The sequence below is a fragment of the Macaca nemestrina genome, chromosome 16 (assembly GCF_043159975.1).
Source record: "Macaca nemestrina isolate mMacNem1 chromosome 16, mMacNem.hap1, whole genome shotgun sequence".
Taxonomy (NCBI): Eukaryota; Metazoa; Chordata; class Mammalia; order Primates; family Cercopithecidae; genus Macaca; species Macaca nemestrina.
Window position 1 is genome coordinate 67,449,675 of NC_092140.1, and position 15,726 is coordinate 67,465,400.

At 39.1% G+C, this 15,726-nt stretch overlaps 1 long non-coding RNA gene and 1 pseudogene across 1 annotated transcript in view; both read left to right on the plus strand.

Moving 5' to 3' along the window:
- LOC105485584 (uncharacterized) overlaps positions 1-15,726 on the plus strand; it is a 127,836-nt gene that overhangs the window by 65,990 nt on the left and 46,120 nt on the right. The gene's annotated exons all lie outside the window — the stretch shown is intronic.
- LOC112427392 (small ribosomal subunit protein eS26 pseudogene) lies at positions 11,719-12,482 on the plus strand (annotated as a pseudogene).

Here is a 15,726-nt window from a genome sequence, read left to right on the forward strand (position 1 = left end):
GGCCTTTTTTTTTTTCTTTATTATTCTTTAAGTTCAAGAGTACATGTTCACAACGTGCAGGTTTGTTACATATGAATACATGGGCCATGTTGGTGTGCTGCGCCCTTTAACTCATCATTTACATTAGGTATATCTCCTAATGTTATCCCTCCCCCCTCCCCGCAACCCACGACAGGCCCCAGTGTGTGGTGTTCCCCACCCTGTGTCCAAGTGTTCTCATTGTTCATTTCCCACCTATGAGTGAGAACATGCAGTGTTTGGTGTTCTGTCTTTGCTATAGTTTGCTCAGAATGATGGTTTCCATCTTCATCCATGTCCCTACAAAGGACATAAACCCATCCTTTTTTATGGTTGCATAGTATTCCATGGTATATATGTGCCACATTTTCTTAATCCAGTCTGTCATTGATGGACATTTGGGTTGGTTCCAAGTCTTTGCTATTGTGAATAGTGCCACAATAAACATATTTGTGCATGTGTCTTTATAGCAGCATGATTTATAATCCTTTGGGTATATACCCAGTAATGGGACGGCTGGGTCAAATGGTATTTCTAGTTCTAGATCCTTGAGGAATTGTCACACTGTCTTCCACAATGATTGAACTAGTTTACAATCCCATCAACAGAGTAAAAGTGTTCCTATTTCTCTACATCATCTCCAGAACCTGTTGTTTCCTGACTTTTTAATGATCACAATTCTAACTGGCATGAGATGGTGTCTCATTGTGGTTTTGATTTGCATTTCTCTGACGGCAAGTGATGATGAGCATTTTTTCATGTGTCTGTTGGCTGCATAAATGTCTTCTTTTGAGAAGTGCCTGTTCATATCCTTTGCCTACTTTTTGATGGGGTTTGTTTTTTTCTTGTAAATTTGTTTGAGTTCTTTGTAGGTTCTGGATATTAGCCCTTTGTCAGATGAGTAGATTGCAAAAATTTTCTCCCATTCTGTAGGTTGCCTGTTCACTCTAATGGTAGTTTCTTTTGCTGTGCAGAAGCTCTTTAGTTTAGTTAGATCCCATTTGTCAATTTTGGCTTTTGTTGCCATTGCTTTTGGTGTTTTAGACATGAAGTCCTTGCCCATGCCTATGTCCTGAATTGTATTACCTAGGTTTTCTTCTAGGATTTTTTTTTTTTTAATACTTTTAAGTTCTAGGATACATGTGCACAACGTGCAGGTTTGTTACATATTTATACTTGTGCCATGTTGGTGTGCTGCACCCATCAACTTGTCAGCACCCAACTTCTAGAGTTTCTTCTAGGGTTTTTATGGTTTTAGGTCTAACATTTAAGTCTCTAATCCATCTTGAATTAATTTTTCTATAAGGGATAAGGAAGGGATCCAGTTTCAGCTTTCTACTTATGGCTAGCCAGTTTTCCCAGCACCATTTATTAAATAGGGAATCTTTTCCCCATTTCTTGTTTTTGTCAGGTTTGTCAAAGGTCAGATGGTTGTAGATGTGTGGTATTATTTCTGAGGGCTCTGTTCTGTTCCATTGGTCTATATCTCTGTTTTCATACCAGTACCGTGCTGTTTTGGTTACTGTAGGCTTGTAGTATAGTTTGAAGTCAGGTAGCATGATGCCTCCAGCTTTGTTCTTTTGGCTTAGGTCTACCTTGGCAATGCGGGCTCTTTTTTGGTTCCATATGAAGTTTAAAGTAGTTATTTCAATTCTGTGAAGAAAGTCATTGGTAACTTGATGGGGATGACGTTGAATCTATAAATAACCTTGGGCAGTATGGCCATTTTCACAATATTGATTCTTCCTATCCATGAGCATGGAATGTTCTTCCATTTTTTTGTGTCCTCTTTTATTTCATTGAGCAGTGGTTTGTAGTTCTCCTTGAAGAGGTCCTTCACATCCCTTGTAAGTTGGAGTCCTGGATATTTTATTTTCTTTGAAGCAATTGTAAATGGGAGTTCACTCATGATTTGGCTCTCTGTTTGTCTATTATTGGTGTATAAGAATGTTTGTGACTTTTGCACATTGATTTTGTATCCTAAGACTTTGCTGAAGTTGCTTATCAGCTTAAGGAGATTTTGGGCTGAAACGATGGGGTTTTCTAAATTAACAATCATGTCATCTGCAAGCAGGGACAATTTGACTTCCTCTTTTCCTAATTGAATACACTTTATTTCTTTCTCTTGCCTGATTGCCCTAGCCAGAACTTCCAACACTATGTTGAATAGGAGTGGTGAGAGAGGGCATCCCTGTCTTGTGCCAGTTTTCAAGGGGAATGCTTCCAGTTTTTTGCCCATTCAGTCTGACATTGCCTGTGGGTTTGTCATAAATAGCTCTTATTATTTTGAGATATATTCTATCAATACCGAATTTATTGAGAGTTTTTATCATGAAGGACCGTTAAATTTTGCCAAAGGCCTTTTCGGCATCTATTGAGATAATCATGTGGTTTTTGTCTTTGGTTCTGTTTATACGCTGGATTACATTTACTAATTTGCATATGTTGAACCAGCCTTGCATCCCAGGGATGAAGCCCACTTGATCATGGTGGATAAGCTTTTTGATGTGCTGCTGGATTCGGTTTGTCAGTATTTTATTGAGGATTTTTGCATCAATGTTCATGAGGGATATTGGTCTAAAATTCTCTTTTTTTGTGTGTGGTCACTCTGCCAGACTTTGGTATCAGGAAGATTCTGGCCTCATAAAATGAGTTAGGGAGGATTCCCTCTTTTTCAATTGATTGGAATAGTTTCAGAAGGAATGGTACCAGCTCCTCCTTGTACCTCCGTTAGAATTCGGCTGTGAATCCATCTGGTCCTGGACTTTTTTCCGTTGGTAGGCTAATACTTATTGCCTCAGTTTCAGAGGCTGTTATTGGTCTATTCGGGGATTCAACTTCTTCCTGGTTTAGTCTTGGGAGGGTGTATGTGTCCAGGAATTTATCCATTTCTTCTAGATTTTCTAGTTTATTTGCATAGAGGTGTTTATAGTATTCTCTGATGGTAATTTGTATTTCTGTGGGATCAGTGATGATATCCCCTTTATCATTTTTTATTGCATCTATTTGATTCTTCTCTCTTTTCTTCTTTATTAGTCTTGCTAACGGTCTATCAATTTTGTTGATCGTTACAAAAAAACAGTTCCTGGATTCATTGATTTTTTGAAGGGTTTTTTGTGTCTTTATCTCCTTCAGTTCTGCTCTGATCTTAGTTATTTCTTGCCTTCTGCTAGCTTTTAAATGTGTTTACTCTTGCTTCTCCAGTTCTTTTAATTGTGATGTTAGGATGTTGATCTTAGATCTTTCCTGCTTTCTCTTGTGGGCATTTAGTGGTATGAATTTCCCTGTACACACTGCTTTAAATGTGTCCCAGAGAGTCTGGTATATTGTGTCTTTGTTCTCATTGGTTTCAAAGAACATCTTTATTTCTGCCTTCATTTCGTTATGTACCCAGTAGTCATTCAGGAGCAGGTTGTTCAGTTTCCATGTAGTTGAGTGGTTTTGATTGAGTTTCTTAATCCTGAGTTCTAGTTTGATTGCACTGTGGTCTGAGAGACCCACAAAGATATTCCTTGAGAAGAGCAACTCCAAGACACATAATTGTCAGATTCACCAAAGTTGAAATGAAGGAAAAAATGTTAAGCGTAGTCAGAGAGAAAGGTCAGGTTACCCACAAAGGGAAGCCCATCAGACTAACAGTGGATCTCTCAGCAGAAACTCTATAAGCCAGAAGAGAGTGGGGGCCAATATTCAACATTCTTAAAGAAAAGAATTTTCAACCCAGAATTTCATATCCAGCCAAACTAAGCTTCATAAGTGAAGAAGAAATAAAATCGTTTACAGACAAGCAAATGCTGAGAGATTTTATCACCACCAGGCCTGCCCTACATGAGCTCCTGAAGGAAGCACTAAACATGGAAAGGAACAATCAGTACCAGCTACTGCAAAAACATGCAAAATTGTAAAGACCATCAATGCTAGGAAGAAACTGCATCAACTAATGAGCAAAATAACCAGCTAACATCATAATGACAGGATCAAATTCACACATAAAAATATTAACCTTTAATGTGAATGGACTAAATGTTCCAATTAAAATACACAGATGGGCAAATTGGATAAAGAGTCAAGACCCATCAGTGTGCTGTATTCAGGAGACCCATCTCACGTGCAGAGATACACGTAGGCTCAAAATAAAGGGAGGAAGATCTACCAAGCAAATGGAAAACAAAAAAAGGCAGGGGTTGCAATCCTAGTCTCTGATAAAACAGACTTTAAATCAGCAAAGATCTAAAGAGACAAAGAAGGCCATTACATAATGGTAAAGGGATCAATTCAGCAAGAAGAGCTAACTATCCTAAATATATATGAACCCAATATAGGAGCACCTAGATTAATAAAGCAAGTCCTTGGAGACCTACAAAGAGACTTGGATTCCTACACAATAATAATGGGAGACTTTAACACTCCACTATCAACATTAGACAGATCAACAAGACAGAAAGTTAACAAGGATGTCCACGAATTGAACTCAGCTCTGCACCAAGTGGACCTAATAGACATCTACAGAAGTCTCCACCCCAAATCAACAGACTATATATTCTTCTCAGCACCACATCACACTTATTCCAAAATTGACCACATAGTTTGAAGTAAAGCACTCCTCAGCAAACGTAAAAGAACAGAAATTGGGAGGCCGAGACGGGCGGATCACGAGGTCAGGAGATCGAGACCATCCTGGCTAACACGGTGAAACCCCGTCTCTACTAAAAATACAAAAAAAAAAAACTAGCCGGGCGTGGTGGCGGGCGCCTGTAGTCCCAGCTACTCGGGAGGCTGAGGCAGGAGAATGGCGTAAACCCGGGAGGCGGAGCTTGCAGTGAGCTGAGATCCGGCCACTGCACTCCAGCCTGGGCGACAGACAGAGCAAGACTCCGTCTCAAAAAAAAAAAAAAAAAAAAAAAAAAAAGAACAGAAATTAGGTGACTTCTTTAGGCTTCCTCAGCACTTCATTGGACATACAATGAAGGATCTGGGCTCGAGGGAACCCCTCCAGGAAAACCTAGAGTGAAGTGCCTCTATTATCATTCTGTCCTAACATTAGATATAAATTGCCACTGATAAAAATAACTTTACAGGGAAATTGCTCCTGAGGAAGAAATTCATTGTCTAACTGAAGCAAACAATTTCATCTGAATCTGAATAAAAGCAATAATCTTTAACAAAAAGCTTCTGTCAACACTAAACTCATTTCGCTAGTTTCTTAAAGTGTTTAACCTCAGCAATATATCTTTCATGCTCATTAAAAGGGAAGCTTTGACATGCTTTTGTTTTTGGATGCTTATATCTCTTTATTAATTTCAGTTAAATATCTTACAAGCTGTCATTTTCTTTCAAATGTTAATACTTAAAAAAATGGTGGATATTATGATAAGCCTCAATAAATATGTTGTAACAGAGATTTTTGACTTTATTATGCACTTCTGTTTATTTCATTACTGATCATTTTACCACTTAGAAGACCAAAGCACTTCACAAACATTAAGAGGAAAACATAATCCATAGGAATATTTCTATTATGAGATAGTCAATTGCAATGATAAGGCTAGTATATGTTGATGTAACATTTACTGTAAATAAATTATTTGTTTATTATGGCATCCGGTAAAAGAAGTAGAACAGCTATAATTTATTGTTTGTATTACGGATGAAGAAACAGAGCTTACGAAGCTTATGGACAGTGACCAAGGCATTTAATTAGTAGGGGTGCAAAGAGAATCTAGAACTTATGGCTCCTGATTTATTTCTCCCTCCCTCCCTCCCCTCTTCCTCTCTTCCTCCCTCCCTCCCTCCCTCCCTCCCTCCCTCCCTCCCTTCCTTCCTTCCTTCCTTCCTTCCTTCCTTCCTTCCTTCCTTCCTTCCTTCCTTCCTTTCTTCCTTTCTTCCTTTCTTCCTTCCCTCCCTCCTCCCATAGGATCTCACTCTGTTGCCTAGGCTGCAGTGCAGTAGTGTGATCATGGCTCACTGCAACTTCAACTTCCCAGGCTTAAGTTATCCTCCTGCCTCAGACTCCCAAATAGCTGGGATTACAGATGCATGCAGCCATACCCAGCTAATTTTCTCTATTTTTTATAGTAATGAGGTCTCACTATGTGGCCTAGGCTGGTCTCGAACTCCTGGGCTCAAGCAATCTGCCTGTCTTGGCCTCCCAAAGTGCTGGGATTAAGGGGTTAGCCACTGTGCCTGGTCTTCATTTTTTATTTAATCATTCAAATAAATGGAAAATATTCGGGACCATTTTGGACCTGTTGGATTCTCTGTGCCATTTCTTGTTTTGTTAACAGTCTCTAATAAATAACTAAGAGGAGTCCTCAAAATTGTAGACAGGAATCCTACTGACAAATTTGAATTCCTTAACCATTTCAACAATTTGAAAGTATGAAGAAACTGAAGAGAGAGCAAGTGACTTGTGAGGCCTCTCTGGAGAGAGAAACAGAGATTGTAAGACTCCCATCCTCCTAGGGATGTGGGGATGCCACTGCCCCCTTGCCTCAAGCCTGGAGGAGTGGGCTTCCAACAGCTGGACCAGATTGCCCTAGGTGTCTTCCCTCAGTTCATGACTCAATCCCAAGAGCAAGACAGGAAGAGGTCATCATTTTTGATTACTGAAACCTCTGAAGGGCAAAGAATGAACTTGCATTTTTTGAGGACCACATGCCTGGGGATACTATGGGAGAGAAGAGCTGATTAAAATCCTGCTTAAGAGACCTGTCCAGTGGGTGAGGGAGTAACAAAAGAGCAAGGACCCTAAGGCCCAAGTTAATAATCTGGGGAGGAGGAGGAAGAGAAAAAAGAAAACCTTCTCCCTTCCCAGTCCCCAGGTTCTAGCCCCAGCTGGATAGGGAGTAAGGGAGTAAGGTTTTTTTTTTTAATCTTTCAGTGAACACTGGAGTATTGAATTGGGATGTTTGACTTAAGATTGGAATAAGGATTGGAATATATGGAACTGGGTACTTTTAACTACTGAGTAGAGACTGTGTGTTTGCAACTTAAAAGAATTGGATGTTTTTTGCTGTAGTGAAAACCAAAAATAGACCAGGAGCAGTGGCTCACACTTATAATTCCAGCACTTTGGGAAGCTGAGGAGGGTGGATCACCTGAGGTCAGGAGTTCAAGACCATCCTGGCCAACATGGTAAAACCCCATCTCTACTAAAAATAAGAAGTAGTTGGGCATAGTGACTCATGCCTGTAGTCCCTTGGGAGGCTGAGGCAGGAGAATCACTTGAACCCGGGAGGTGGAGGTTGCAGTGAGCTGAGATTGCACCACTGCACTCCAACCTGGGTGATAGAGCAAGACTCTGTCTCAGAAAAAAAAAAGAGAACCAAAAATAAAATTCTAAGCCCCCAGCCAACTGATAAACCCTCCCCTCTGCCAAGGACATTCCAAAGTTAACCCAAAAAACTAGTTCAGGATATAATGGCAAATGAGGGTCAGACATTCCTCAATATACCCTCCTCCTGTTGGAATTCAGGCACAGCTGACCAGCATTAGCATTAAAACAGAGACCTTGAGACTGATTGAACAGACCCTTTAAGTCTGATAAGAAATATTTACAGTCCGTTCTCTCTGAAATCAGCTACCTGGAGGCTTCATCTGCATAATAAGAACCCTGTTCTCCAAAACCCCTTATCTTAACCCAGACTCTCCCTTTTATTGATTCCAGATCTTTAGGTAATAACTCTTTCAATCAATTGTCAATCAAACAGATCTTTGGATCCACCTATGACCTGAAAGCCCCACCCACTTCCTGTTGTCCTGTCTCTCTGGGCTAAACCATTGTACATCTTACGTGTATTGACTGATGCCTTATGTCTCCATAAAATGAATAAACCAAGCTGTAACCTGACCAGCTTGGGCACATGTTCTCAGAATCTCCTGGGGCTGTGTCATGGGCCATTGGTCACTCACATTTGGCTCAGAAATCTCTTCAAATATTTTAGTTTGACTCTTTGTCGACAGTTGTTTAAAAAGAGATACTAAGTTATTGATTTAGGGGATTTCTTTCCAGTTTTATTCTTTTGCTACCACGAACATGATTTTATATTTTGCTTTTGTGTTTTTTTATGATGGAATTATCATAAGTATTTCCATGCTGTTATGTAATCTTCCTGATCATCATTTTAATGGCAGCATTGAGTTCCCTGTATGTGGGCCATAATTCGCTTTCCCATTTCTGTGCTGTTGGATATACAGGCTCTTTTAAAGCTTTCAAAAATAGCCTTTTAAAACTATTTTAATGTTGTTTGTTTGTTTCTTAGGATATGGGTTTACTATCATCAAGAAATTTCTGACAACTTATAAGCATTGTTTATAATTACAAATTGTTCCCTAAATGTAACTGCAACTTCTACTATTACCAAAAGTATAAGAGAACATTTCTATTTTATGCAAGCCAGTTTTGAATGTTATTTTTTTTTAAATTTGCTAATTTTATAGATTACAAGTTTTAAAGTGTTTTTTTTTTTTTTTTTTTAATTTTACCTTTGACTTATACTTCTTTGATAACTAGTGGTGCTTGGTGTTTTTCTAATTAATTTTGTACTCTGAAATCATTTCCTGCTTTGTTTATTTATTTAAAGTATTCTTCCTAAATGTAGAATGATTAGGAAAAGACTGAGACTTTAACAGATACATAGTAAGATAACATAAAATAACATAAACAGGTAGCATATCGGGGTAGAATTATAACTATTAAGTAAACATGTGAGACAGTGCTGAATCACAGTAGTTATCAAATAAATGCAAATTAGAAGAGGAATGAGGTTTATAAATGTATTACCTCTTTGTTTACTTGCTATTGATTTGAACGCAATCTTTTATTTACCTTTAGTTTCTATTAACTTTTTCATATGTGAGAGCTTTTATTTTTATGGAGTTGATTATAGGATTATTTCCTCTTTTTTGTATGTTTGTTTTACTTAGAAACTCAGCCTCCAAAATAAATAATCAGATAAATTTTCTCTAATTTTCTTTAATAATAATAATTTTTTTAATTCCTCAGGAATTAAATATGTTGTATGGTATGAATTGAAATGTACACGGATTCTCCCTTCCCTTTGCTCCTTACCAAACTGTACTAAGGTCATTTAATAGATGATCCTTTTATTATTCTTTAATCTGTGATGCCTTTTTTGGTGGGGGGAAGGTAGGGTCTCCCTCTGTGATCAGACTGGAGGGCAGTGGCATAATCACAGCTCACTGCAGTCTTGACCTCATGGGCTCAAGCGATCCTCCTGCCTCAGCCTCCTGAGTATCTGGGACAACAGCCACACATCACCATGCCTGGCTAATTTTTGTGTTTTTTGTAGAGATGAGCTTTGCCATGTTGCCCATGCTGGTCTTGAACTCCTGAACTCAAGTGATCCACCCACTTGGCCTCCCAAAGTTCTGGGATTATAGGCATGAGCTGCCACTCCTGGCCTGTGAGGCCTCTTTTATCATGTATACAATATCATTTCTTTTTAGTCACCTGAATTGTTGCAATGGTCCGTATGCTTATTTGTAGACAAGTAGGCCACTATTTTAATGACTGTACCTATACAATTTATTTTAAATATATGGCTTTGTTACCAGAAAGGAGCAGGAGAAAAATGAGATAAGAAAACCTTCTGGATTGGAAAGGGGCTCTGATCCATACCCCAAGAGAGGGTTGTTGAATCTCATGCAAGAAATAATTTGGATGAGTCCACAGACTAACGTGAAAGCAAATTTATTAGAGAAGTAAGGAAGCAAAAGAACGGCTACTCCCTAGACAGAGCAGCAGCATGGAATGATCACTTAGTATATTTATGGCAATTTCTTCATTATATGCTAAACCAGTTGTGGATTATTAATGAGCTTTCCGGGAAAGGGATGGGGAGTTCCCAGAACTGAATGTTCGGCTCTTTTTTAGACCATATTAACTTCCGGATGTTGCCATGACATTTATAAACTGTCATGGTGCTGATGGGAGTGTCTTTCAGTATGCTAATGCATAATTAGCATATAATGAGCTTCGAGGACTACCAGAGGTCTATTTTATCACCATCTTGGTTTTGGCAAGTTTTGACCAGCTTCTTTACTGTATCCTGTTTTATCAGTGGGGTCCTTATGATCTATATTTTGTGCCAACCTCCTAGCTCATCCTGTGTCTAAGAATGCCTAACATCCTGGGAATGTCGTCCAGAAGGTCTCAGGCTTATTTTACCCAGCCCCTGTTCAGGGTGGAGGTGCTCTGGTTGGAATGCCTTGGAATGCCTCTGGTAGTTTGGCTAGTTATTATCTTTTGAAAAATTTCAAAGATGTTCTCAACTGGTTATTCTTTATTTATTTATTTATGTTTTGAGATGGAGTTCTGCTCTTGTTGCCCATGCTAGAGTACAATGGCGCAATCTCGGCTCACTGCAACCTCTACCTACCAGGTTCAAGCAATTCTCCTGCCCCAGGCTACCCAGTAGCTGGGCTTATAGGCGCCTGCCATCACATCTGGCTGATTTTTGTATTTTTGGAGACAGACGGGTTTTCGCCATGTTGGCCAGACTGGTCTCAGACTCCTGACCTCAAGTGATCTGCCTGCCTCCACCTCCTACAGTGCTGGGGTTACAGGCAAGAGCCACTGTGCTGGGTCTCGCCTGGTTATTCTTACAGATTAGTTTAATTCCCTCAATACTCAAAAACTGATTCCATTACAATTTTTATTCTAATTGAACTAAGTCTATAGATTAATGTGAGCAGATTTAAAATCTTGACATTATTGAGAAATATAAAATAATAATGGAAATATATATATGTTAGATATAAACATAAAATAAATGTTTACAGTTTTATCCCTATAGGTCTCTTACTTTTCTCATTGGAATAATTCTTACAATTTTTTTTAATTTTAAATGGGAATTCTTGAATTTGGTATGTAGAATTAGAACAAATGTTTTCACATGCATTTCTTACTCTTCCACTTTGATGAGCTCCTCTATGAATTCTATTTTTCAATCAATTGCTTTTCTAGAGCTTTTGCATTATGCCTTCTACAACTAACAAAAATATTTCCTGTTTCTTTCTATTATGTTTTCACTTATTTTTGATTCATAAATTATGAAATTGATCAGAATTTCTTAAATGTCAGTAGTTTAAAAATAGAGAGAAATCTTATTTGCTTTGCTAGTGATTTAAAGGAAGCAACTGTAGCTTATTCCCCACTAAGTATAATACTGGATGTCGATTGGAAATAAACTCTGAGCCCATCTTTCTTGTCCTTTTTAAAGGGTTTTAAAATATAAATGGGCATAATATTTTATCAAATGCTTTTTACCATCCCATTAAAGGGATAATATAATTTTTCTTATTTATCCTTTTTATGTGACATATGATGTTAATCAAGTTTATAAATGTAATCCACTTTTCATTCCTCAGATGAATATCATTTGGCATAATAAATTGTTGGCTTCTATTCCTGTTGTGCAAAGCAATCATGGACAACATCGCTAGCAAAGCAGACTAGATTTAACACAGGGTTTTGGGGAGGAAATTTACTAGCAGAAATAAGTAGAGCACAGGCATATTTCCCCAAATCTTATAGACCCACAACTTAGGGAGCATGGATGGCTCATAATGCACAGAGGCTCATGTGTCAGAGGGAAGCGTCTTGCCCTCTGTATTTATGCAGAGGGCCAGGAGCATCTAGGTGTGTATTTAAGAGTGGAAGCTCCCTGGTCTGGAAGGGGCCTTTTTAGAAAGGGAGACCCCTGGAGACACAGTGGCTGGTATCAGCCTGTTCTTCCCTCGAGGCAACTCAAGTCTCCTGAGCCAGCTCTGCTAAATTATCAAAAGGGAGAGGAAATGCGCCTCTAGGGAATAGGAAGATTTGTCTCTCCTCTGTTCCCTGTTACTTTATTTCCAGTTTGAGTGTCCATATTTGTGGGGAAAAGAAAGAGATCAGACTGCTACTGTGTCTATACAGAAAGAAGTAGACATAAGAGAATCCATTTGGTTCTGTATTTGAGATGCTGTTAATCTGTGACCCTAATCCCAACCTTGTCCTCACCTGTCTTGTATCTCTCTTCAAACTTAACCTTGTCCTCTCTTCGGTCCGTACGTCCAAGATGACAAAGAAAAGAAGGAGCAACGGTTGTGCCAAAAAGGGCCGCAGCCAAGTGCAGCCTATTCACTGCACTAACTGTGCCTGATGCATGCCCAAGGACAAAACCATTAAGAAATTCATCATTCGAAACATAGTGGAGGCCGCAGCAGTCAGGTACATTTCTGAAATGAGCATCTTCTATGCCTATGTGCTTCCCAAGCTGTATGTGAAGCTACATTACTGTGTGAGTTGTGCAATTCACAGCAAAGTAGTCAGGAATCAATCTCGTGAAGCCCGCAAGGACTGAACCACCCCTCCCTGATTTAGACCCGCGGGTGCTGCCCCACATTGGGCATCAGAGGAAGGGGTGGCCTGCCCCTCCACACCTGTGAGCGTTTCTCGTTAGGTGGAACGAGAGACTTGAGAAAAGAAATGAGATACAAAGTGTAGAGAAAGAAAAAGTGGGCCCAGGGGACTGGCGCTCAGCACTCAGAGACCGGTGCTGGTGTGGGTCCTCTGTATGCTTAGCGCCCAACATGGGTGCTTTTCTCTAAGGTGAAGGTACGCTTGAGCATGGTCATTGAGGACAAGTCGATGAGAGACTCCCGAGTACGTCTACAATCAGCCTTGCAGTAAGCTTGTGAGCTCGGAAGAACCTAGAGTAACAATGGGGCAAGCCTCTTATCACAGCTTTATTAAAATTCTCTTAAAAAGAGGGGGAGTTAAAGTCTCTACCAAAAATCTAATTACGCTATTTCAAACAATAGAACAGTTTTGCCCATGGTTTCCGGAACAGGGAACTTTAGCTCTAAAAGACTGGGAAAAAATTGGCAAAGAGTTAAAACAAGCAAGTAGGGAAGGTAAAATCATCCCACTTACAGTATGGAATGATTGGGTCATTATTAAAGTAGCTTTAGAGCCGTTTCAAACAGAAGAAGATAGCGTTTCAGTTTCTGATGTCCCTGAAAGCTGTGCAGTAGATTGTGAAAAAGAGGCAGGGATAGAATCCCAGAAAGGAACGGAAAGTTCACACTGTAAATGTGTAGCAGAGCCAGTAATGGCTCGGTCAATGCAAAATGTTGACAATAATCAATTACAGGAGGTGATATATCTTGAAATATTAAAATTAGAAGAAAAAGGTCCAGAATTAGCAGAGCCATCAGAGTCTAAACCACGATGGCCAACTACTCTTACAGCAGCTCAGATGCCTGTAACTTTACAACCTCAAATGCAGGTTAAACAAGTACAAACTCCAAAAGAAGATCAAATGGAAAAAGATAAGAGTCTCTGTCATGGCGATGAAAATCCAAATACAGTGTCCACAATATCAGCCGGTAGAAAATAAGACCAGCCACCAGTAGCCTATCAATACTGGCCGCCAGTCGAACTTCAGTATCGGCTGCCCCCAGAAAATCTGTATGGACAGCCAGGAATGTTTCCAGCGCCACAAGGCAGGGTGCCATATCCTCAGCCGCCCACCATGAGACTTAATCCTACAGCACCGCCTAGTAGACAGGGTAGTGCATTACATAAAATTATTGATGAGGCAAGAAAACAAGGAGATATTGAAGCATGGCAATTCCCAGTAATATTAGAATCATGACCACCTGGAGAAGGGGCCCAAGAGGGAGAGCCTCCCATAGCTGAAGCCAGATATGAGTCCTTTTCTATAAAAATGCTAAAAGAAATGAAAGAGGGGGTAAAACAGTATGGACCCAACTCTCCTAACATGAGAACATTATTAGATTCCATTGCTCATGGACATAGACTCATTCCTTATGATTGGGAGAGTCTGGCAAAATCATCACTTTCACCCTCTCAATTTTTACAATTTAAGACTTGGTGGATTGATGGGGCACAAGAACAAGTCTGAAGAAATAGGACTGCAAATCCTCCAATTAACATAGACATAGATCAACTATTAGGAACAGGTCAAAATGGGAGCACTGCTATCAACAAGTAATAATGCCAAATGAGGCCATTGAGCAAATTAGGGCTATCTGCCTTAGGGCCTGGGAGAAAATCCAAGACCCAGGAATGGCCTGCCCCTCATTCAATACAATAAGACAAGGCTCTAAAGAGCCTACCCTGATTTTGTAGCAAGGCTTCAAGATGCTGCTCAAAAGTCAATTACCAATGAGAATGCCCATAAGGTCATAGTGGAGTTGATGGCATATGAAAACGCCAATCCTGATTGTCAATCAGCCATTAAGCCATTAAAAGGAAGGGTCCTGGCAGGATCAGATGTAATCTCAGAGTACGTTAAAGCCTGTGATGGAATTGCAGGAGCTATGCATAAAGCTATGCTTATGGCTCAAGCAATCACAGGAATTGCTTTAAGAGGACAAGTTAGAACATTTGGGGGAAAATGTTATAATTGTGGTCAAACTGGTCCATCTAAAAAAGAATTGCCTAGTCTCAAATAAATAAAATGGAATCTCTTATGTCTACTTCTTTCTATATAGACACAGTAAGAGTCTGATCTCTTTCTTTTCCACATATTCATCTAGAAGATTGAGCTGTAGTATTACAGTTTCAAATTTTCTATGTAGTTCTGTATTTTATACTGTATTTCCTCTGAAATAACAGTCATTTAATACTATTCCAACGCTTGGGGGTATTTTCATTTGAACCATTTGATTAATATTGAATTTAACTTTATTATAATTAATTTTCATTCTTTTTCTAGGCCTGACTTGTGTTAATTTTATGCCTCTTTTAGTGAAGCTGTTTCTTTCACTGTGTTCTGTTTCATAGAAAATGTTTTGTGTGGAAGGAACAGAAAGGGATGATCCCTTTCCTCCTCATCATCAGGGTCACAATTCATATCCCTATAACAAAAGAAAGGTTAACAAGAGAAAAGCGTAACAAATTTCTCAATGTATATAAGCATGGTAGCCGAACAAAAAATATGAAGCATCAGAGGATGGCCAGATGATTGAAGCTTAAATACTGTCTTCAAAGGGGACAGGTAAGTGATGGCTGTAGGCAATTTTAGAGAGACAGTAAATGATTTTAGGAGAGATGAATGGACAGAAATTAGCTTATAAATGAGTCTCTTTGTAAACTGAGTGGGATCAGAGAACAAACAATAGCTTGGGACAAACTTTATTTGGGCTGTAGGTGTGGTGTTTAATTTTCAGTCTCTGTGATATGAGTTTTAATCTTCTCTGGTTAATGAAATTTTAGAGAAGGGATCGAAGGCAATTGTGTTCCTCTTTGGCAGGTCCGGTTTCTAGGTAGATAAGGGCACTTCAGAGAACAGTCTCATCCTATGTTTTGGGATAGACAGAAGATTGAGAGACAGGAAGGAAGGGGGGAAGGTCAGAGAGACCTTGAGGCAGCTGCTTTAGTTCAGCATGTCAAAGTGACAGATTTGGGGATATTATATCTGAACCCCAACAGTATTTTCTTATCATTGGTAATAATTTGGAAAATGGATAATTTGATTTTAATTTGATTATTGGCAACTTTAGCAATTTTCATAGATTAATTTGTATATGTTAGCTGTTATAAAAACAAAAAATGACAACTTTGAACTCCATTTCATGGAAACCTAAGTATAATATTTTTGTGCTTTTTTTATTCCTATCTGATATATTTTTAATCTGGGGTGGCAAACTCTGCTGTTTTTCTTAAAAAGTATTCTT